General features: G+C 39.0%; 1 protein-coding gene across 4 annotated transcripts in view; it reads right to left on the bottom strand.

The window, feature by feature from the left end:
• RIC1 (RIC1 homolog, RAB6A GEF complex partner 1) overlaps nucleotides 1-22,796 on the bottom strand; it is a 106,383-nt gene that overhangs the window by 81,665 nt on the left and 1,922 nt on the right. The window lies entirely within an intron of this gene.

Below are 22,796 nucleotides of genomic sequence, written 5' to 3'. Positions count from 1 at the left end.
CCAATGATGCATTACAAAGACTTTTATAATAATAAAGAGAGAAGCAATTGAGGATTTTAGAAATGTATCTTCTATCCCAACATCTTGTCGTTAGGCTTCAAATAAGGCTGAAGTAACAAACTAGCACTTTTTAATTCTTTACTGCTTTGTAAATGTTGCTTCCTGTTTTTAGCTTTATTTATTATTATACATGTTCGAATACCTAAAATTAATCACCCAAATCCTACCGGAAGATAATTACCTGAAATTTCTGTATAATCTTTCAGATCTATACATTCAGTTACATGAATGTATTTAAATTGAAATGATTAAAAACAGCTATCCATCAGTCACACACACTCAAAAATAGGTGATGGCTCTTTGGACATGAATATTCATCAAAAATTATCTTTCCTAATACTTCCTACCACACTTTGATATCAGAGCATTAATTAAAAAAGAAAGAAAGAAAGAAAGGTCTTCTGCTTCCAATCAAGATGGTTTAAATTGAAGCCAATTTATGCTCTCATCTGAAAACAAAACAAAACAAAAACGTGGACAAAACATAAGAAACAATGGTTTTCAAAACACCAACATGGGGCACCTGGGTGGCTTAGTCAGTTAAGCGTCCAGCTTCAGCTCAGGTCATGATCTCACGGTTCGTGGGTTCGAGCCCCACGTCAGGCTCTTTGCTGACACTCAGAGCCTGGAGCCTGCTTCCCATTCTGTGTCTCCCTCTGTCTCTGACCCTCCCCTACTTGCACCGGCTCTCTCCGTCTCTCAAAAATAAATAAAAAAACAAAACAAACAAACAAAAAAACACCAACATGAAGCAATTGAAGGCCAGTGATCCCGAGATGAGAAACTGCCCCACCTTACTCCCTTGGGCAAGTTTCCAGGTCACAGCACTGAGAAGAGGAACTGAGGCAGAGCCTGGCATACTCCCTGACTTGAGGAGAGAAGCTGAGAGTCCAAGAGGAACAAGGCATCCAATGCACGCAGAAGAGTCCCAGGGAGGAGAGAGGTTGCTCACAGACAAAACCCAGGAGTACCACACACACACATGTGAAGAAATGACTCCAGGCAGGAGAGAAAACCACCAAAATGATTAATTAGTAAAGAGAAAGTGCCCGGTGCTCAAACAGTCCTGAGAACAGCGCCTGCCCCACAGCCTGAAGAACTCATAACTCACAGGCTAGAACACTCAGAAATGTGGTCCTCAGGTATCCTGTGGTAATCCTAGAGGGTATTGCCTTACAGCGGGGGATAATCACCTTTAGATGAGCATTGTTCAAAACCCGCATTACAAAGCATAACATAAGACATGGACATATACTGTCTCCAAGTAATCAACACTTCATCCCAGACCAAAACTCAATGTATAGGACCATGAAAATATCCAGCACATAACAAACTAAAATAACAATGTCTGGCAATCCAATCAAAGATTAGCACATATGCAGATCAGCAGAAAAACATGAGACACAATGAGAAGAAAAATCAACCAACTAAGGATGATCCAGAATTCAGTTAAGTGTGAGAATTAGTACAGAAGGGCATCAAAACAGTTACATTCCACATGTTCAAAAGGTTAGGGAATATAGAGACCATGTTTGAGAGATAGAGACTACAACATGAGACTAAAAATATACTGGATGTGACTAACTTGCAAAAGAAAAATTCACTGGTCATAAAAACAAAGCAGTGAAGATTATCCAAATGAAACACATACAAAAAAATCCAAAACAGAACTCAAAGAGCACTGGTGAACTGTGGGACAACTTCAAGCGGTCTAATCTACACATAAACAGAGTCCTCAGAGGAGGGGTAGAAGTCAGAAAAAGCAGTTGCATTAATTTAACCCAAATTTCCTTTGTTTCAGTTACACTTTTTAAAAAAGTAACTCCATTTTTAAACAAGAGCAATCTATGTTGTGGTTTCACCATATGTAAAAACAAAATGTGTACAATAGATGTTCCGTGACTTCAGTAGAATTAAATTAGAAATCTGTAACAGATTTCTGGAAAACTCTCCAATATTTTGAAACTAAATAATTCACAGACCAAAGACATAAAAAGGAAATTGAAAAAATCCAGTGCACTAAAATTTATGGGATGTTGCTACAGCAGTACTTAAGAGCAAATTTTAGAGCTTTAAAAAGCTGTATCAGAAAAAAAGAAAAATCACAAATCACTGACATCAGCCTTTACCTTATGAGCAAATGAAACCCCAAGTAAATTAAAAAATAGAAAGAAAAAGAAAAGAGGAAATAATACAGATCAGAGCAGAAATCAATGAAATAGAAAATAAAAATAAACTCAATGAAACCAAATTCTAGGATTTTTAAAAATAAGATCGTTGGGGCGCCTGGGTGGCTCAGTTGGTTAAGCCTCCGACTTCGGCTCAAGTCAGATCTCACGTTCATGGGTTCGAGCCCCGCGTTGGGCTCTGTGCTGACAGCTAGCTCAGAGCCTGGAGCTTGCTTCCGGTTCTGTGTCTCCTTCTCTCTCTGCCCCTCCCCCTCTCATGCTTTGTCTCTCTCTGTATCAAAAATAAATAAAACATTTAAAAAAAAAATAAGATTGTTAGGGAGGCCTGGTTGGTGGAGTCAGTTAAGCATCTGATTCTTGATTTTGTCTCAGGTCATGATCTCACGGTTGTGGGACTGAACCCCACTTTGGGCTCTGTGCTTATTATTCATTCATTCATTCATTCTCTCTCTCTCTCTTTCTCTCTCTCTCTCCCTCCCTCCCACTTCCCCCTCTCCTGCTTGCTTTCTCTTTCAAAAGAAATAAACATAAAAAAAAAATAATATCATTAAAACTGATACACCTCTAGTTAAATTGGTCATGGGGGAAACAAAAGATAACCACTATCAGAAACAAGGGAAGTGACATCACTACAGAGTCTAGAGATATTTAAGTAATGAGGGAGTATACTGAAAAACTAACAAAAAGTTTACAACTTGGATAAAACAGGCAAATTCCTTGAAAGACACAAACTGGCAATACAATCACCTTGCATAAGCCTATCTATTCAAGAAACAAGTTTTAACTAAAATCCTTTCCACAGGAAAACTAGGCTCAGGTGGTACCAGTGGTGAATTCTACCAAATATTGAAGAAATATTAATTTAACACAAAAGTTTCTAGAAAACCAAAGAGGAAGGGACACTTCTCACCTCATTTTATGAGGCCAGCATTTACCCTCATCCCCAAACCAAAGACACTATAAGAAAATAATCTACTGACCAGCATCTCTCATTAACATAGATGTAAAGCTTCTAAACAAATTTTTAGCACATTAAACCTAACAATATATTATCAGAAAAATACATAAGTAAATGAGATTTATTCAGAAATGCAAGATTGGTCTAATATTTTAAAAAATCAATAAATGTATTTCACCATATTAATAAACCAAAAAAAAATAATAGTGTCAAATGCAGAAAAAGCATTAAACATCCTACAAAGCATTCCTGAGTAAAAACTGTGAGAAAATTAGCAAGAAAGGGAAAACATCCACAACTTGATATAGGAGATCTGCAAAATACCTACAACATCACTCTTAACAGTGAAAGACTGAATGCTTTTCTTCTGTTCAACACTGTAATGGACAATCTAACCAGTAAAATCAGGCAAGAAATAAAAGGTATCTAAATTAGAAAGGAAAAAGGAAAACTGTCCTTTTACATCTTCATCTGTGTAGAAAAATCTGATGGAATCTACCAAAAATGTACCAGAGTGAGTTTAACATGACTGGAGTACACAAGATCGATTCAGAACAATCACCTGCATTTCCATATATGTAAAGAACAAGAAGAAAATTAACATGTTGTTTTCAATAGGGTCAAAAATATGAAACACTTAAGAAGAAATCTAGCAGAAGATGTGAAATAGCTGTAGGCTGATGACAAAACACTGAAGTTAAAGATATCTAAGCAAATGAAGAGATTTATCTTGTTTGTAGGTCAAAAGATTCAATAGTGCTATGATAATAACTCTCCCCGAATGGTCCACAGATTCAATGCACCCTCGATCAAAATCTAAGCAGCATCCTCATCAAAACAGACACGGTTACTCAAAAATTCATATGGAAATAGAAGTTCCTACAATGGTGGAAGCAACTTTGAAAACAAAGAACAAAGTTGAAAAATTAACACTGACTTCAAAAATTACTACAAACCTAAAGTAATCAAAATGCTGCTGAATTAACATAAGGGCAGGCAAATAAACACATCACAGAAGAAAACCAAATACAGACAAAAATACATATATGTGGACAAAGATGCAAACAAATGTTGTATAGAAGCAGGAACCTTTTCAACAAACTGAAAATTTTCAACTTGGATCCATGTACAAAAATTAACTCAAAACATATCACAGACTTAAATCTAAAACCTAAATAAGAATTCCAGGAGAAGATATAAAAACAAAATATGAAGCATAAAATAAAAATAGACAAACCGGGCTTCATCAAAATTAAGTACATCATTCAAAAAAAACACAGTTAAGAGACTGAAAAGACAAGTCACCTATTAGGAGAAATTCTTTACACGGTATATGTGTAATACAGGACGTGTACCCAAAATACATTAAGAACTCCAGGACTCTGACAATAAGAAAGCAAAGAACCCAATCAATCAAATGAGCAAATGAAGTGAATACACACTTTACCAAAGAAGACATACAAGGCAAATAAAAAGATGTTCAATATAATTTTTCATTAGAGAAATACAAATCAAAATTATGAGCTACTACTACACATCCATTAGAATGGCTAAAACCAAAAACATCACACCATATACCACAGATTGGCGAAGGGGAATGAGAACTCTCATACACTGCTGGTAAGAACATAAAACAATACAACTTCAAAAAAAGTGTGACGTTTCCTTAGAAAGTTAAACGTTCACCTAGCTCATGATTTGGCTGTTCCAGTCTTGAGTACGCCCATACAGATATCTGTGCGTACATGAATTTTCCTAAGAGTTTTGCCTGTGATAGTGAAAACTAAAAACAACTCAAATGCCCATCAAGAGACAAATGGTCAAACCAGTGTGGCTTTTCTGTAGTGACAGAAAGCAAATCAGTGGTTGAAGGGAGAAAGAAGGATTACAGCATTAGGAGGGAATCACAAAAAGGCACAAGGAAACTTGTAGGAATGATGACCTGTTCACTATCTTGATTGTAGTGATGGTTTCAAAAGTTATCAAATTGTACTTGTATCAAATTGTGTTTACTGTAGATAAACTGCACTTCAATAAAGGTATTTAGGAAAAAGAAATGAAAGTGATGGTTGAATTTGTAGCATAAATTTTTGCTCTCTGGAAAAGCTTCTGCTATCACATAAAAAGCTTCATGTAGCCTCCTGGAGACTTAAGAAGTCACAAAGGAATCAAGGTGGACAGTTCCGGTCCAGATAGGGACAGAAAGCCATTGGGACCATTAAGCACCAGGGAGCAGCCAGATAAGTCTGTCCTATCAGTGACCTCAGGTGAAACCAGCAGAAGTCTTGACCAATCCAGCTCAAGTCACAGAACAAAAGTGAACAAATGGTTGTTTTAAAGCACTAAGATCTGAGATCATGATTCAGTAAACATTACATATGAAGAAGAATAATCCTAGCAAAAATAGTGTGGTTTAAGGAAAAGCTAACGAAGAATATCAAGTCACAGAGCTGAGAGCAAACTTCAAAGATATCCAGGAGAGCTGTACCATAATCACTGCCATACCACGGTCTGGTCCCACCAGCATGAAAGGAAAACACGGGATGAACAGGTGCCACGTACAAGACAGTGCCCTGGGCAATTTGCTCTAACTCACTCTACGAGGACACTGTACTTTGAACTGTTATTTGGGGACTCAATATATTAATATGCTGGGAGGGAAAAATAATCACAATAAAACAAGGAATTCTAGGTTAAACTATCTTTCCCTTATTCACAAATAAGTTAGATTGCAACTTATGTTACGTTAACTTCCAGGCTGTGGTAGAACAGGCTATACACTCACTGAGCTAGGTATGAATGGGAATGACACTGCAAGCAGCAGTGGGAAACAGTTTGGAACGCCAGGCTGGGGCGGATCACAGGAGATCCCGAGCATTAGGCTAAGCAGTTAGAACACACTTTGAATGCCCTGGGAAGCTGCTGAAAGGTTTGAAAATACTAAGAGCCTTGATTTAGAAGTAGTCTCACATATGGGATGCGTGGTGACTCAGTCAGGTGAGCATCCGGCTTCAGCTCAGGTCATGATCTCATGGTTCCTGGGTTGGAGCCCTGCGTCAGGCTCTGTGCTGACAGCTAGCTCAGAGCCTGGAGCCTGTCTTCGGATTCTGTATCTCCCTCTCTCTCTGACCCTCCTCTGCTCATGCTGCCCCCCCCCCAAAATAAATAAAACATTAAGAAAATTTTAATATAAGTAGTTTTACATAAGTAAGATGCACTTTAAGTGGAGAAAAAAGAATACCTAGAAGTTTTAAGCACTAGGCAATCTAGACAAGATATAAAAACACCTGTGCTAAGGTTATGGCTAAGAGAATAAAAGAGAAAATCATGGCAGTAAACTAAAGACAGGACTCAGCACCATGTTGGTGACTAGATGGGAATGCAGACTCAAAGAAGTCCAGTGTTTTTTCTTACTATAAGCTGCAATAAAAATATTTACACATAGGCTTAAATACACTGGTGCTCCTATCTGTCAGAGTCCTAAAGATGAGAGAGTACTTAAAATTCATTTTAATGCTCCTTGCGCCTGGCCATCTATTAACAGTCTAAAATTGAGAAAAATGAGGGATAATTCTGGCCAGTAGTCATGTATACAAAAATGATATTATACTTCTGATTTCAGAGAAAATACTCTCACGAAAAACACTATTGACAAATTCTTAAAATGGTAAAGGATTTTCTTTCCCACAGCCCTTTTTTTTTTTTTTAATTTTTATTTTGTCTTTTATTTATTTCTGAGAGACAGAGAGAGACATCGAAGCCAGGGGAGGGTCAGAGAGAGAGGGAGACACAGAATCCTCAGCAGGCTCCAGGCTCTGAGTGTCAGCACAGAGCCCGACACAGGGCTCCAACCCACGAACCATGAGATTGTGAGCCGAGCTGAAGTTGGACGCTTAACCGACTGAGCCACCCAGGCGCCCCAACCACAGCCCATTAAGAAAGCCAGTGAGATTTCTTTTTAAAGCCAGTTGATAACGAAGTGACTGGTTTTGTTGATGATACAGAAATAGAATGTTGTATTAACTGATGAGTGAGAGCACACAATGACGGGGGGAAGGTCAGGCAGGAAGAAAAATACACAGGGTGGCTGCTTTGCCCTTGACGGAATTTGCAGAAAGAGAACTATGTTATGCTGCCCTACAGATCATACAATTGCATATCCTTCCCTACACATTCTATCAATGACATTTTATAAAAGAAAGTTTCAAAAGTAACTCCTAGATTCAGTTTCATTCCACAAGAGCGAGGAGGATTAAACAATCATGCTAATAGTGAAAGGGAGTAAAGCAGAATTACTAAGACTCTGGAACTCTAGAACCAGGCCTCAGGGCTTAGAATTCAATTACCAGAAATATGATCTTCGGTGTAGAATGTACCTCTGTAATCTGGGGCAGGTTACTTAGGTTCTCTCTTATTTTGTTCAGATGTATGATGGGAAAAATAATATCTACCTTTAGTGTACTGTTATGAAGAACTGATTTTAAGAGACATAAAACACGACAGTGCATACCCCATGCCAGACCCCCCAAATTTACTACCATAATAACTCTGAATCTTCAATAGTTAATTTATAATCAATGTATTTCATGTAAGAGGCTAATAAAATGTATACATTTTCAAGGAATTCATTCATTGGAAATTCAATCAAGGAAAAGGAACATCATAATTAACTAAAGCTTCAGAATCCAATCAAAGTTTGGTTACCTAGAAACTTCACTTATTCAATACCCACTGCATGATAATATACAATTCCTTAACATTATTTTTCTTTAAGTTTACTTAATCTGAGAGAGGGAGAGAGGGAGGGAGGGAGGGAGGGAGGGAGAGAGAGAGAGAGAGAGAGATTGAGAGAGAGAGAATGCACGTATAAACAGGGGAGGGGCAGAGAGAGAGGTAAAGAGAATCCCAAACAGGCTTCACGATGCCAGCAAGGGACCCAACACAGAACTTGATCCCAAGAACTGTGAGATCATGACCTGAGCTGAAATCAAGAGTTGAATGTTCAACCAACTGAGCCACCCAGGTGCCCCTTAACATTACTTTTAAATGCACCTTGATAGATTATCTTTTTGTACATATGGTTATTTGCAAAGAGTGACTCCCTTACTGAACAGATCACAAAAGTATCAGCGGCCTTTCTCAACTAGTATCACATGACTAATGGTTCTCCATGTATTTTAGTCTACACTACAGTGTCAGAAATGAAAATTAAAAACAACCTCTTTTGTAGGCAGAGGTGAAGAAAAAGTTGGACAACAGGTAGGTATTGTTTAAGTTAGCTCCTGGGGGCACCTCAGTGGCTCAGTTGGTTAAACGCCCCAACTCTTGGTTTTGGCTCATGTCATTATCTCATGGTTCATGAGTTTGAGCCCCACATCAGGCTCCGTGTTGATGGCAAAAAGCCTGCTTGGGATCCTCTCCAACCACCAACCCTCCTTATGTGCACTCTCTCTCAAATAAATAAAAACTTTAAAAAGGTAGCTTCTGGATTCTGTTAAAATGGAAAGACTGGGCCCACATTCCTAATCTCTTCTCCTCGTCTCAGAAGACAATTGCCAAAACGTGCTGGATGAGTCTGGAGGACGTCCGAGTCATCAAAATCTCTGGAGCGCTCATGGGAGAGAATACATGCGAAGGGACCAAGCAGAGGGAAAGCTTTGCGTTGCCACTCCTTGAGGCACTGGGCCAACATCCAGGATTTCAGAGTCCTCTTAGGAACTTATAAAGCAGAACCCCCTCTGAAAATGGCTGATCCTGGTCCTGGAAGTAGATACTGACAGGGCTGTCCACACAGCCGTGCTGACTTTAGCAGGCTTCCAGGAGAGGCTGTGGTGGTGAACTGAACTGCCCCCAGACCTCCTGGTCTGGACAAGCTTTTAAATTAAGGCCCTTCCACTCAGAGAAACCACCCAAGAGGAGTGGAGACTCCTCCTAAGCCTCAGCAGAGCACAGAGCTTATGGGCTTGTCTGCCTCTGCCAAACGCCATTTTAGTGACCATCTATGTGCTGGTGTGCACTCGGAGAGACCCGCATGGAAGCCTCACCTCTGTGCGTGGCTAATGGAACAGAAAAAAGTACTAAATCGGAGGCTCAGTAACAAATGAAACAGCTAAAATATACGGATCCTACGGATGAGGCACACAGATCAGAGAGGAGAATGCAAGCAAATTATAGGAAGAAAAAAATTAAGCACTTTCAGGAGATCCCATTAGAACATAAAGAATAATAAAGAATAACCTTTATGGGAGCTGAATCTTTTATTCCTGAAGCTCAAATGGAAACAATTTCATGACATAAAACATAAGGAGTTAAAATCACTATTGAAAGATAAGAGACTTGAAGAAGAAACTCAAATTCATTATTCAGAAAATAAAGTAAAAAAATTCCCCTAGCTGTAGAAATACTAGAGCTGAGATTCAGATTTCATACGGGGGTGGGCGAGGGTGGAGAGACGGAGATGGTTTAGTGAAAAAGATCTATATCCATATCTAAAACAGAAACAATTGAATTCCAGTCATAAAGAAAAAAATCATTCAGAGAAAAAGATCAGTTCCCTACAAAGGGCAGAGAACAGATTAGCACTAGACTCCTCAGCAGTAACACTAGAAACCAGAAGACCCTGGAACAGTATTACATGGCTAGAAGAAAAAAATTCCAGATCTAAGAATCCTCCGCCTAGATAGGGTATCCCTGACTATGGCTAAAAACGGAATGTCCAGGTATCGTTTACTTCGTTCACTACGTGAACGCCTACCATGTGCTGAAAATGGTCTTGGCACCAGAGCCAGAGTGAAGAGAACAAGCAAACAGACATGGAATCTTCTAAGTCTGCAAACTGGACAAGCACAGGCAACCTGAAGAAATAAACTACGAAGGGCCAATTCACACATGAAAAGATGCTGCACCTCACTATCAAGGAAACAAATGAAAACAACAAGACCATTTTCATCAATCTAGTTTAGACATAAATGCAGGAAAACAAGAATCTTAAGAACAGTTATAAGGATCTCTGGAACTGATACAATTTTACTGAAAACTAATCTGGCAACATTAAAAAGAATACAAGTATATACTTTGACCCAGCAATACTACACAGGGGATACTGCCCTAAAGAAATAAATGTACCGGGCGCCTGGGTGGCTCAGTCGGTTAAGCGTCCAGCTTCAGCTCAGGTCATGATCTCATGGTTCGTGGGTTCGAGCCCCGCATCAGGCTCTGTGCTAACAGCTAGCTCAGAGCCTGGAGCCTGCTTCAGATTCTGTATCTCCCTCTCTCTCTGACCATCCCCTGCTCATGCTGTCTCACGCTCTCTCTCTCTCTCTCTCAAAAATAAATTAAAAATATTTTAAAAAAGAGAAAGAAATGTACCAACACAAAAAGGATATTTGCATAAAATTACTGTAGCACAAAAATCTACCAAGAAAGTTTAACAAAGTAAATGAGAAACTTCTGCAGTATGAAGTATTATACAAATACTAAACTTAATAAGCCAGAAGTATATACATTCCTCTGGAAGGGCAGCCATAATATACTAAATGGAAAAAAAAAATCAAACTGCAAAGTAATATGTAAATTAAGATCCCAATTTTGGGGAAAATTATGAAAAGTCTTAAACCTATTTATCAACTTAAAAATTCACACATCTCAAGTTATAAATTCAAAATCAAGTTAAAGAGGAATCCTGAAGTGAGACAGTGTTCATGATATAATGACATATCAAAAAAACAGATTACAAAACTGTATCATAGCTTTGTATACTGTTTTAGATAATCCTCTATTGATAAAACTCACAGATTTATCAAATATGCTCCCCAAGTGGCATTAGCAGTCACTTATAGTAATATCACTTTGTGTTTAAAGAAAAATAGACTTCAATAACTTTCAAATTCTAAATGCTATTAAGTATAAGAGTATTTGTAAATTTACATAAAAGTATAAAGATATAAATAAAACCTAATAATTATCTCTGGTAGAATTATTTTGGTTCTTGGATTTTCTTCGTCAAACACGTATCACCCTTATAACTTAAAAATTAAACTTAAAAAAAATCCAATTCTTAAAATCACAAAACTCCTAAAAGATAACCTAAGAGAAAATCTAGAGGACCTTGGGTTTGGCAATGAGGTTCAGATACAACACCAAAGGCATGATATGAAGGAAGAGATACAATGGATTTCATTAAAGTTAAAAACATATGCTCTACCAAAAGACCTGTCAGAAGAATTAAAAGACAAGCCCCAAACTGGGACAAAGTGTTTGCAACAGTGAGAAAGGACCATTACTCAAAGTCAACAAAGAATTCAAGACGTTCAACAGTAAGAAAACAACTCAATCAAAATATGGATGGGGTGCCTGGGTGGCTCAGTCAGTTAGGTATCCAGTGACTCTTGATCTCAGCTCAGGTCTTTAAGAGTCTTGAGTTCGAGCCCCACATTGGCCTCCACACTGGGTGTGAAGCCCAGTTAAAAAAAAAACAAAAATGGTCCCAACACCTTAACAGACACATCATCAAAAATATACAGACAACCGACAAGCTATTCAAAAAGATGCCCCATGTCGTATATCATCAGGAAAATGCAAATTACAACAATGAGATATCACCATACACCTATTAGATCAGCCAAAATCCAAACACTGCCACCACCTAATGAAGATCCGAGCAACAGGGACTGGTTCACGGCAGGCAGGCGTACGAGAGAACGCACTCACCAGGGGGAATACAAGACCGAGCACTCACCACATGAGGCAGTTTGGCAGTTTGTTTCAAAGCTAAACATACTCCTACCATACAATCCAGCAATCACACTTTTTGGTATTTACCCAAAGGGGCTGAAAACGTAAATCCACATAGAAACCTGCAAACAGATGTTTATAGCTGTTTTATTCACAGCTGCCAAAACCTGGATGCAACCAAGATGTTCTTCAGTAGGTGAATGGATAAAACACTGATATATTCAAACAATAACATATTACTCAGTGCTAAAGACATGAGCTATCAAGCCATGAAAAGACATGAAGAAACTTTAAGTGCATGTTACTAAGTGAAAGAAACCAATCTGAAGGAGCTTTATACCAGATGATTCCAATTATAGGAAAAGGCAAAATTAGGAAGACAATCAAAAAGATCAGGACTTGCAAAGGATTACACGAAAAGGGATCATATGAGGAGCAGGTTTCTGAAGCAGTGAAACTACCCTGTAGATACACTGGCAGATACACATCATTATGCATTTGTCCAAACCTACGGAATGTACAACACTAAGAAAGCACCATAACGAACACTATGGACTCTAGATGATAATGATGTATGAATGTAGGTTCACCAATCCATAACAAATGTACCACTCTGGTGGGGGTGTTGATAAAGGGGAGAAGTGTGTACGTACTGGGGTAAGAAGTATAAAGGAAATCTCTACACCGTCCCCTCAGTTTTGCTATGAACCCCAAAACAGTCTAAAATATAACGTTTATTTTTCATAACTCCACTTAACATGATCTTATAAAATTCATAAGCTAAAACATTAATTCATGTTCTAAATTATACAGAGATGATAACTTAAGTCACTTGGATCAGGTTAGCATTTACTCAATATATTTAATACAAGCCAGGGGTGCCTGGGTGGCTCAGTTGGTTAAGCGTTGAACTCCTGATTTTGGCTCAGGCCATGATCTCAGGGACATGAGACTGAGCCCCTTGCCAGGCTCCGTGCTGAGCATGGAGCCTGCTTGAGAGTCTCTCTCCCCTCACCCTGCTCGCTCTCTCAAAAAAATATACATATAAATAAATAGAGGTGTCTGGGTGGCTTAGTCTGTTGGGCGTCCAACTTCGGCTCGGGTCATGATCTCGCGGTTCGTGGGTTCTGGCCGCACGTTAGGCTCTGTGCTGACAGCTCAGAGCCTGGAGCCTACTTCTGATTCTGTGTCTCCCTCTCTCTCTGACCCTCCCCTGCTTGCACTGCCTCTGTCTCTCAAAAATAAATAAAAAACATAAAAAAACTAAAAAAATAATAAAATTAATACAAACCATGCTTTAACAGCTAAAATTACATTCATCATGACAGTTCCATAAAGTTGCAGATAAAGACTATAAGCCGGGGTGCCTGGCTGGCTCAGTCGGTGGAGCATGTGACTTCTGATCTTGCGATTTTGAGTTCAAGCCCCAAGCTGGGTATAGAGATTATTTAAAAATAAAATCTTAAGAAAAAAACAAACCATAAACCACAACTACATGAAATAAAAACTGGATTCTCAACAGTCAAAAAAATAATTGTTTTTTTCTCTTGTGTATATGCCTTTTATCTCTCCAAACTGAAAACAGGAATAATTTCTTCTAACTTCTGTTTTCTTACTACAATACAAAAGATTAATAAATTAACATGAAATTATTTCTGCTCTAGAAATTAAGCTAATAGACTATTCTCTAGTAGGATGGAGAGGCTGTCTCAGGTTGTCTCTTCCTGGGTCTGACGTGTGGAGGGCAGGAGAACAGTGGTCCGGAGTGTAAGAGCCCCATAAGGATGTTAAGGGACTGTGGACTGGTGGTCTGCCTATCAAAGGTGCACTAAATAGGCGAATCCTCTACTATTTCTAGAAATTGCCTGTGGTTGGGAGGGACACCCTTTCCAGGGTCAACAAGGCCTCAAGATGTTAAAGCATCATATATACACAAATAAAAGGTAATTAATGCAGAGAGAAAAATTATCATAAATTTTACTATTTAAAAATTCCAAATATAACAATGAAAACTGAACACAAATTTTCCATTGAAGAGAATGAAATTCTTCTTATGGGAATAATATTTTTGCTTAACTGGGGGTTCAAGTTAGTGTTCCCCATCATCAAAATCAATTGTAAAGTTTCTCCTATTAATGCTGGCCTGTAATGAGATCTTACATATTCATATTTGAAATGTCTTTTCACATTAGTAGTAGTATCAATCCATGAGCACATGGTTTTAATTAAATACAGTCAGCAGCTAGAAGGTAAGTACAGAAGTCTACCACTTTTTAAAAAAAATTTTTTAATGTTTATTTTTGAGTCAGAAACACAGAGTGTGAGTGGGGGAGGGTAGAGAGACAGACAGACAGACAGAATCTGTAACAGGCTCAAGGCTCTGAGCTGTCAGCACAGAGCCCGATGTGGGCCTCAAACTCACGAACTGTGAGATCATGACCTGAGCCGAAATCAGAAGCTTAACCGACTGAGCCCCCCAGGCGCCCCAACTACCAGACTCCACTGATGTTTGTTGTTTAACATGTCATTAGGTGATAGATTAATCATTTGCAGTTGAAGGCTGGGTGAAAGCATTCTTCATTTGCACAATTAAATGGATAATGATACGTGGACATCTCCTTCACAACTGCATCCAGTTCTTAAATATGCTACTGGAACTCACTATGAGCTCAGAAAACGTATTTATTGCTAGTTGTTGGAAAAACAGGTCTTACTTTTTCACTTTAAACAGCAATGGAAACACAAAAAGCAGCCTGACATTGTGATTCAAATAATATTAGTTGTCACCAAAATGACTTGACCACATATAAATCTCACATACAAGCATTGCTGTGTAGATATGACTGAATTCCTGTGGAAACATTACTAAGTCTACAGCAAAAATTATCAAATCATTCAATGTCTAGTAAGTGCTTACGGTGGTTCTTCAAGTTCAAAAAATTTTCAGTCTCAGCCCAATGTAAAAAAAATTCACAATAAACCTTTACCACTGACCGCTAAGATACCAAAGACCTGCGGAGCTTGGCAAGTGAAGCTTTCCAACTTCTATTTCCAAAAACTTAAACTGGCCCTAGGCGTTACAAATCTCCATGTCTGCTAGGTTCTGTAAATTGCCCAAGTAATAGGCTTTTTTCCGCTTCACGTGCATTTCTGTCACTACCAGTTCAAACTCTACTTCAGGTTGTATTGATTAGTGTTTTCACAACTTCATTAAAATCTTTTCACCTGAAGTTCTCCCATAGTGTCATTCACAGGGATTAATTCTCAGTCATTTCACACTCTACAGTGATTCCTCAAATACACTGAGCCAGACTGTAACATTTCTCAAATCATCAAAAAAGAGCTAAACTTACTTTGGCTGTACCTTCATTTTCATTTTTTATTTTTCTGAAGATATGATTTTAAATTTTCTAATTTTTCTATTAATTTCAGTGAGTTGGGAATACTGTGATAAATACTAAGTTGGATAATGTCAACTTTTATTGTTTTTTTGTTGGCTTTCCTATAGGGTCACTGCATAATTAAGACAATTTTCTATCTTATTCAATAATAAGTTAATCCGCACTCCAATGTATTTTTAATTTTTTAAATGTTTATTTTTGAGAGAGAGAGACAGAAAGAGAGAAAGAAACAGAGCATGAGTTGGGGAGGGGTAGAGAGCGAAGGAGGCTCCAGGCTCTGAGCTGTCAGCATAGAGCCCGATGGTGGGGCTCATACCCACAAACCATGAGATCATGACCTGAGCCCAAACAGGACGTTCAACCAACTGAGCCACCCAGGTGCCCCTACTCCAATGCATTTTAAAAGCATGATATTCAAAACCTACTTTCCTCTTCTTTTGTTCTTTTGACATGATAGGTAATAACACTTACACAAAATGTCACTGCATGGCAGCCTGTGTGGCACTTGAAACGTTATTTATAAAAGTGTTACTATCATTTACAGTGTGTGCTGAGCGAGAAAGAGATGAAGGATCACATATGCTTGCTGTCAGGACTACCTGACTCAGCTACTGCAGCCGGAGAGCAGTCACAGAAATTATGAAAATAAATTAGCATTTTCATATTCCAAGAGCATCACTTACGGACAATGAAACTTTAAATTCATTCAATGGAAGAAACACCTGGATAACAGCCACATTAGTGCAACCAACTCGGAACACAATCTGAATACTGGGAAGACAGATTTCCCACAGCTAATCAGAGAGAGGACACATCAAAGAGCGCAGGAGGGGTGGAGACTCCAGTGGGAACCAAAGCCCCGTGGAGACTAACCACAAATGGGACAGACACCACAAGTATAGACAAGGGAGAGAAGCAGACCTCACACCATGAACCCTGCACTTTGGTGCAACTGAAGATGGAGCAGATTCGGCTGAGGACAGGTCTCCGGTCTAACTGCTGACACCAGCCAACAAGCCCACGGGCAGCCCCAGGACGACCCTTTACACAGCACAGGGACCACAGCGTGTCCAGTGCACCTACAACAGGCAGCATGGGCCACTGCAGCAGGCTGGACTGGAAGCAAACACGGCCCAGCCAGGACAGTAGGGTGCATGCCACCTATACCGGAAACGCCTGTGAAATGCCCGGTTCTGGTAAACAGGGGACACTGTGCTAGAGGACACGACAAGGTCTTTTCTTCTTAAGGCCACTACTTTCAAGATAAGGAGATACAGGAGCGCCTGAGTGGCTCAAGTCGGTTGAGTGTCCGACTCTAGCTCAGGTCATGATCTCACGGTTCATGAGTTCAAGCCCCACATTGGGCTCCGCACTGATAGCACAGAGCCTGCTTGGGATTCTGTCTCCCTCTCTCTCTGCCCCTACCCCACCTTCTCTCTTCTCTCTCTCTTGCAAAAAATAAAAATAAGCTTAAAAAAAATGGGTTCAAACTTAAGTGACTATCAACTTAATATAGACTACCATATGCATAAAATACTACACACAAGTCTAATGATAACTACAAATCAAAAACTTAGACACACAGAAAATAAAGAGAAAGGAATCAAAGCATATCATTAAAAAAAGACATCAAACCATAAGAGAAGAAAGCAAGAGAAAACCAGAAGAGAACAATAAAACAACCATAAAACAATGAGTACACATCTAATGATTTAGAGAGAGAGAAAAAGCAGAGGAGGGACAGAGAGAGAGAGAGAGAGAGAGAGAGAGAGAGAGAGAGAGAGAGAGAGAGAGAGAGAATCCCAAGCAGGCTCTGGATGGATTAAAAAGACAAGACCCATCTCTATGCTGCCTAAAGCATCCCCTCAGACCTGAAGACACATGCATATTCAAAGGGAAGGATGGAAAGACAGTTACATGCAAACAGAAGTGAAAAGGTGGGGTACCAATACTTATATATCCGACAAAACAGACTTAAGAACAAAGATTCTAACAAGAGACAAAGGGCACTACACAATGACAAAGGGAAGAATCCAAAAGCAGTATATAACAATTGTAACTGTTCATGCATCCAATGCAGGAGCTCCTAAATACATAAAGCAACATGCAAAGACATAAAAGAAGAAACTAATAGTAATATAATAAATAGCAAGGGACTCTAACACCCCATTTATATCAGTAGACAGAACACCCCAACAGAAAAACAACAAAAAAATGGCTTTGAATAGCACATTGGACCACAGGAACCTAAGAAATATATTCAAAATGTTCCATCCAAAAACAACAGATTATGCATTCTTTTCATGCACATGTGGAACATTCCCCAGAACAGCTCACCCGTTAGGCCACAAATTTCAGTAAATTAAAAAAAGACTGAAATCCTATCATGCATCTTTCTGACCACAAGGGAACAAAAAACTAGAAATCAATCACCAGAAAAAAATCTAGAAAGCACACAAATTGATCTGTTCAGATCTCTTTTGGTCAATCAGGAAATCAAACAGGAAATCAAAACATACATGGAAAGAAATGAAATTTAAGCTAAATCGTTCGAAGTCTCTGAGCTGCAGCAAAAGCCATTCTAAGAAGGAAGATTATAGCGATACCAGTCTACCTCAAGAAACAAGGAAAATCTCAAATTAATCTTATGTATAGGAGATAGGGAAAGAACAACTAAAACCCAAAGCCATTAGAAGGAACTAAATAATAACAACTAGAGCAAAAATAAATGAGACTTAGAAAACCCAAAAGAACAGGTCAATGAAACCAGGAGCTGGTTCCCTGGTTCTCTGGAAAGATAAGCAAATTGATAAACCTTTATCCAGACTCATCAAACAAGAGAGAGAACTCAAATAACTAAAATCAGATGAAGGAGGAAAAGTAACAACTGATACCATAGAAAGAACTGATTACAAGAGAATGTAAAAAAGTACATGCCAATAAAATGGACAATCTAAAGGAAATAGACACATTCCTAGAAATACATAACCCTTCAAAACTAAATGAAGACAAGAATCAAAAGTCTAAACCAATCAATGACTAGCAAAGAAAATGAACCAGAAATCAAAAAACTCCCAACAAACAGAAGTCCAGGACCAGACAGGTAAACTCTACAAAACACTTAAAGAAGAGTTAGTATTTTTTCCAAACTATTCCAAACAGAAGAGGAAGAAAAGCTTCCAACTTATTCTCTAACAGCAGCATTGCCCTGATACAAAAACTACACAAAGACATTATGAAGGAAGAAAATTACAGGCCACTATCTCTGATGAACATAGATACAAAAATCCTCAACAGAATACTGACCAACTGAATCCAACAAGAAATGGTAGAAGGAATTTCTTTAACTTAAAAAAAAAAAAAATCACTCACCACCCATCAAGTGGGATTTATTCCAGGGAAACAAGGGTAGTTCAATATGCCCAAATCAATCAATGCGATACATCATATTAACCAAAAAAAGGATAAAAATCATATGATCATCTCAAAAGATACAGAAAAAATATCTGACAATGTACCACATCCATTCATAATAAAAACTCTCAACATAGAAATTTTAGAGCAAACATACCTCAACATAATTAGGACGTCAAATGAAAAATCCACAGCTAACATCATTTGCAACTGGCAAAAATGGAGTTTTTCTTTTAAGATCAGGAACTAGACAAAACTGCCTGCTCTCACCACTTTTATTCAACATAGTAGTCAAAGACATAACCACACCAATCAGACAAAAAAAAAAAAAAAAAGAGAGAACGAACCTACAGAGACTAAACCAAAACCAAAAGTTTTTGGCAAAAGGAAGGAAATCATCAGCAACAACAAAAAAGGCAACCTACTGAATAGGAGAAGATACCTGCAAATGATCTATCTGATAGAGAGTTAATATGCAAAATATATAAAGAACTTCTATAACTCAGTAACTGTTTTTAAAAAACTCAACTTATACAACTCAATTCCAAACCCCAAGTAATGCAATTAAAACTCGGCAGAGGACTAGCAGAAACATTTTCCTAAAGAAGACATACAGATGAAAAAGACACATGAAAAGGTGCTCAATGTGACTAATCATCAGGGAAATGCTAATCAAAGCCATAATGAGATACTATACACCTGTCAGAATGGCTAGAATCAAACACAGAAAAGCCCCTACCCCTGAAGCCATCTTATGAACTGTCATGCGCCATTTGAGGCTCCAGTAAAAACAAAAATAGGCAAAACAAACAAAAACACAAGAAATAACTGATAGTGAGAGTATGGAGAAAAAGGAACCATCATGCACTGCTGGTGGGAATGCAACTGGTGCAGCCACTGTGGAAAACAGTGTGGATATTCCTTAAAAAATTAAAAACAGAATTTCCATCCAATCCAGTAATTCCCTTCTGTGTATTTACCCAAAGATTAGGGAAACACTCATCTGAAAAGAGATATGCACCCCTATGTTTACTGAAGCATTATTTACACTAGCCAAATTCTGGAGGCAACTCAAGTGTTCACCCCTAGATGAAAGGGTAAAGGAAGTACGGTGTGTCTGTGTATATATACATATGTCTGTATATACACATATATGTGCAAAGGAATATCAGCCATAAAAATGACTGAAATCTTACCATGTGCCACAATATGGATGGAACTAGAATGTATCATACTGAGTAAAATCAGTCGGAGATAGACAAATTCCACATGACTTCACTCAAGTATACAATTTAAGAAGCAAAACAAATGAATAAAGAAAAAAGAGACAAAAAGCAGACTTTTTTCTTTACATTTATTTATTTTTAAGAGACAGAGTGAGACAGAGTGTGAGCATGGGAGGGGTAGAGAGAAAAGGAGACACAGAATCTAAAGCAGGCTCCAGGCTCTGAGCAAGCATTGAGCACAGAGCCCAATAGGGCCTTGAACCCATGAAAAGTGAGATCATGACCCAGGCCAAGGTCAGTCACTTAACAAACTGAGCCACCCAGGCACCCCAAAAACCAGTCGGAGAACTAGTGGTTGCCACAGAGGAGGTGTGCAGGGATGATGGGTGATACAGATAAAGGGGATGAAGAGTACACTTACTTTGGTGAGTACTGAGAAATGTATATAACTGAGTAATTATTTTGTGCACCTGAAAATACTGTATGTTAATTATACTTCCATTTAAAAAATTCATACAGTTTTCAGTATCAAAAATATTATTTCTGAGGGTAACCCTTTTGCACTGTTGATGGATATGCAAACTGGTGCAGCCCCTCTGGAAAACACTGTGAAGCGTACTCAAAAAACTAAAAATAATGCTACCCTACGTCCCAGCAATTGCACTACTAGGTATTTATCCAAAAGATACAAAGTGCTGATTCAGAGGGGCGCATGTACCCCTATGTTTATAGCAGCACTATCAACGCTAGCCAAATAATGGAAAGAGCTCAAATACCCATCAACTGATGAATGGATAAAGAAGATGTGGTTTATGTGTATGGTGGAATACTACTCAGCAATGAAAAAGAATGAAAGCTTGCCATTTGCAACAACATGGATGGAATGGAGGGTATTATGCTAAGCGAAATCAGTCAGAGAAAGAAGTTATATGTTTTCACTCATATGTGGAATTTAAGAAACCTAACAGAGGACCATAAGAGAATCGTAAATACAGAGAACAAATTGAGGGTTGACGGGAGTGGAGGGGGCATGGGAAGTGAATGATGGGCACTGAGGAGGGCACTTGTTAGAATGAACACTGGGTGCTCATTCAGCACTTGCATGATGAATCATGGGAATCTACTCCCGAAGCCAAGAGCACACTATATACTCTGTATTTTATCTAACTTCACAATACATTATATAAATATATATATATATACATGTTATTTCTGACTTTTTAATAATTTAAATATGTTGAACGAGTCTTAGTTCATTTCCCTTACATACACAAGCAGGAGGGTAGACTTGGTATGTAGTTGTAATCTGCAGAAGTAAGGAACTATGTAATATTGTGATCGTGTGGATCATTTTCCAATGATTAACCTGGTCAGTATTAAATAGCAGACTAAAAAAAGGACAGAAAGCAGAGAGATGAGGTGAAGAAGAAGAATAGAGGCATCCCACTGAAATAGTGCAGCTACATTCCAGAACACCTCAGTAGTGAATTTCCCAATAAAGCCAATTCAGATTAATTTTTTGGTATTCCAGGGCACATAAAAGTTACATTTACTCCACACAGTGGTTTTCAGATGTGCAATAGCATTATGTTTACAAATACAATGTACATACCTTAATTAAAAAAAAAAAAAGCCAGCTATCATCTGAACTTCAGCAGCTAGAAACTTTCTGGCCAGGCCAGGCCAGCACCTGACGGAACAGGGCGGTGGCTGCTGGAAGTCGGGGTGGGTGTGGCAATTTCTTAAAATAAAATGACAATAGACTTCCCTGCATCAACTGACTCCTCCTCCCATGAAACTCTGCGGCACACAGTGCTGTCTGATAGCCTGGTACCCACAGAACTTCTTTCAAAATCAGACTCAGTCCTCCCAAACCTGCTGCTGCTCCATCAACCTAGCTGCTGGGCTCTTCGATGTCAGCCTTCAGGCTCATCCCCACGGTCCTCACAGCACCTCCACCAGGAGCAGACTGCATCTCAGGAAACCACTCTCTTTGCTGATTCGTGAGCAGCAACTCCCCTCCTGCTCCAGTTTAGGACATCACAGCCTTTCTGGCCCATTGTCAGGGCCCATCCTGCTCCTAGTTCCCCTGCTGTTTCTCCCACATCTGCGTCTCCCTCCTCCCCTCAAGTCTCAACCCCCTCAGGGTCATCCACAAAGACTGGAATCGGCCTCTTCCAAACTCCTGACAGTGCTGGTATTTTGAGCTTTCCCCACGAAACAGGAATGTTCTTCATGGCATCTAGGACAGTGACTCCTTCTCGGAAGGTTTTCAAGTTACTTCTACCAGAGCCGTCAGAGGAACCACGGTCTACGGCATGTGTAGTCTTATGAAGTGTACTTCTTAGGTGAGAAGACTTGAATAAGAAATAAAGAGGGGCCCCTGGGTGACTCAGTCAGGTGAGCATCTGACTCTTAATTTAGGCTCAGGTCATGATCTCATGGTTCCTGGGTTTAAGCCCTATGTCGGGCTCTGTGCTGACAGTGCAGAGACTGTTTGGGATTCTGTTTCCCTCTTTGCCCCTCCCCTGCTGGTGCTGTCTAGAAGACTCTTAAATACACAGAACAAACTGGTGGTCACCAGAGGGGTGAAGGGTGGGTGACAGGGGTGAAACAAAAGGAATTAAGGGTATACTTATCGTGATGTGCACTGAGTAATGTACAGAATGGTTGAATCATTATAGAGTACCCCGGAACACTTTAAACTAGTATTAACACTGTATGTTAATTATACTCCAGAAATAAATAATTTTAAAAAAGAACACTTGAGCGTTGCGAGGACTCCTTGACCCGTGGGCTGCAGAACGGATGTTCT

The sequence above is a fragment of the Suricata suricatta genome, chromosome 13 (genome assembly GCF_006229205.1).
Source record: "Suricata suricatta isolate VVHF042 chromosome 13, meerkat_22Aug2017_6uvM2_HiC, whole genome shotgun sequence".
Classification (NCBI taxonomy): Eukaryota; Metazoa; Chordata; class Mammalia; order Carnivora; family Herpestidae; genus Suricata; species Suricata suricatta.
This window is presented reverse-complemented; position numbering and strand designations above follow the sequence as displayed.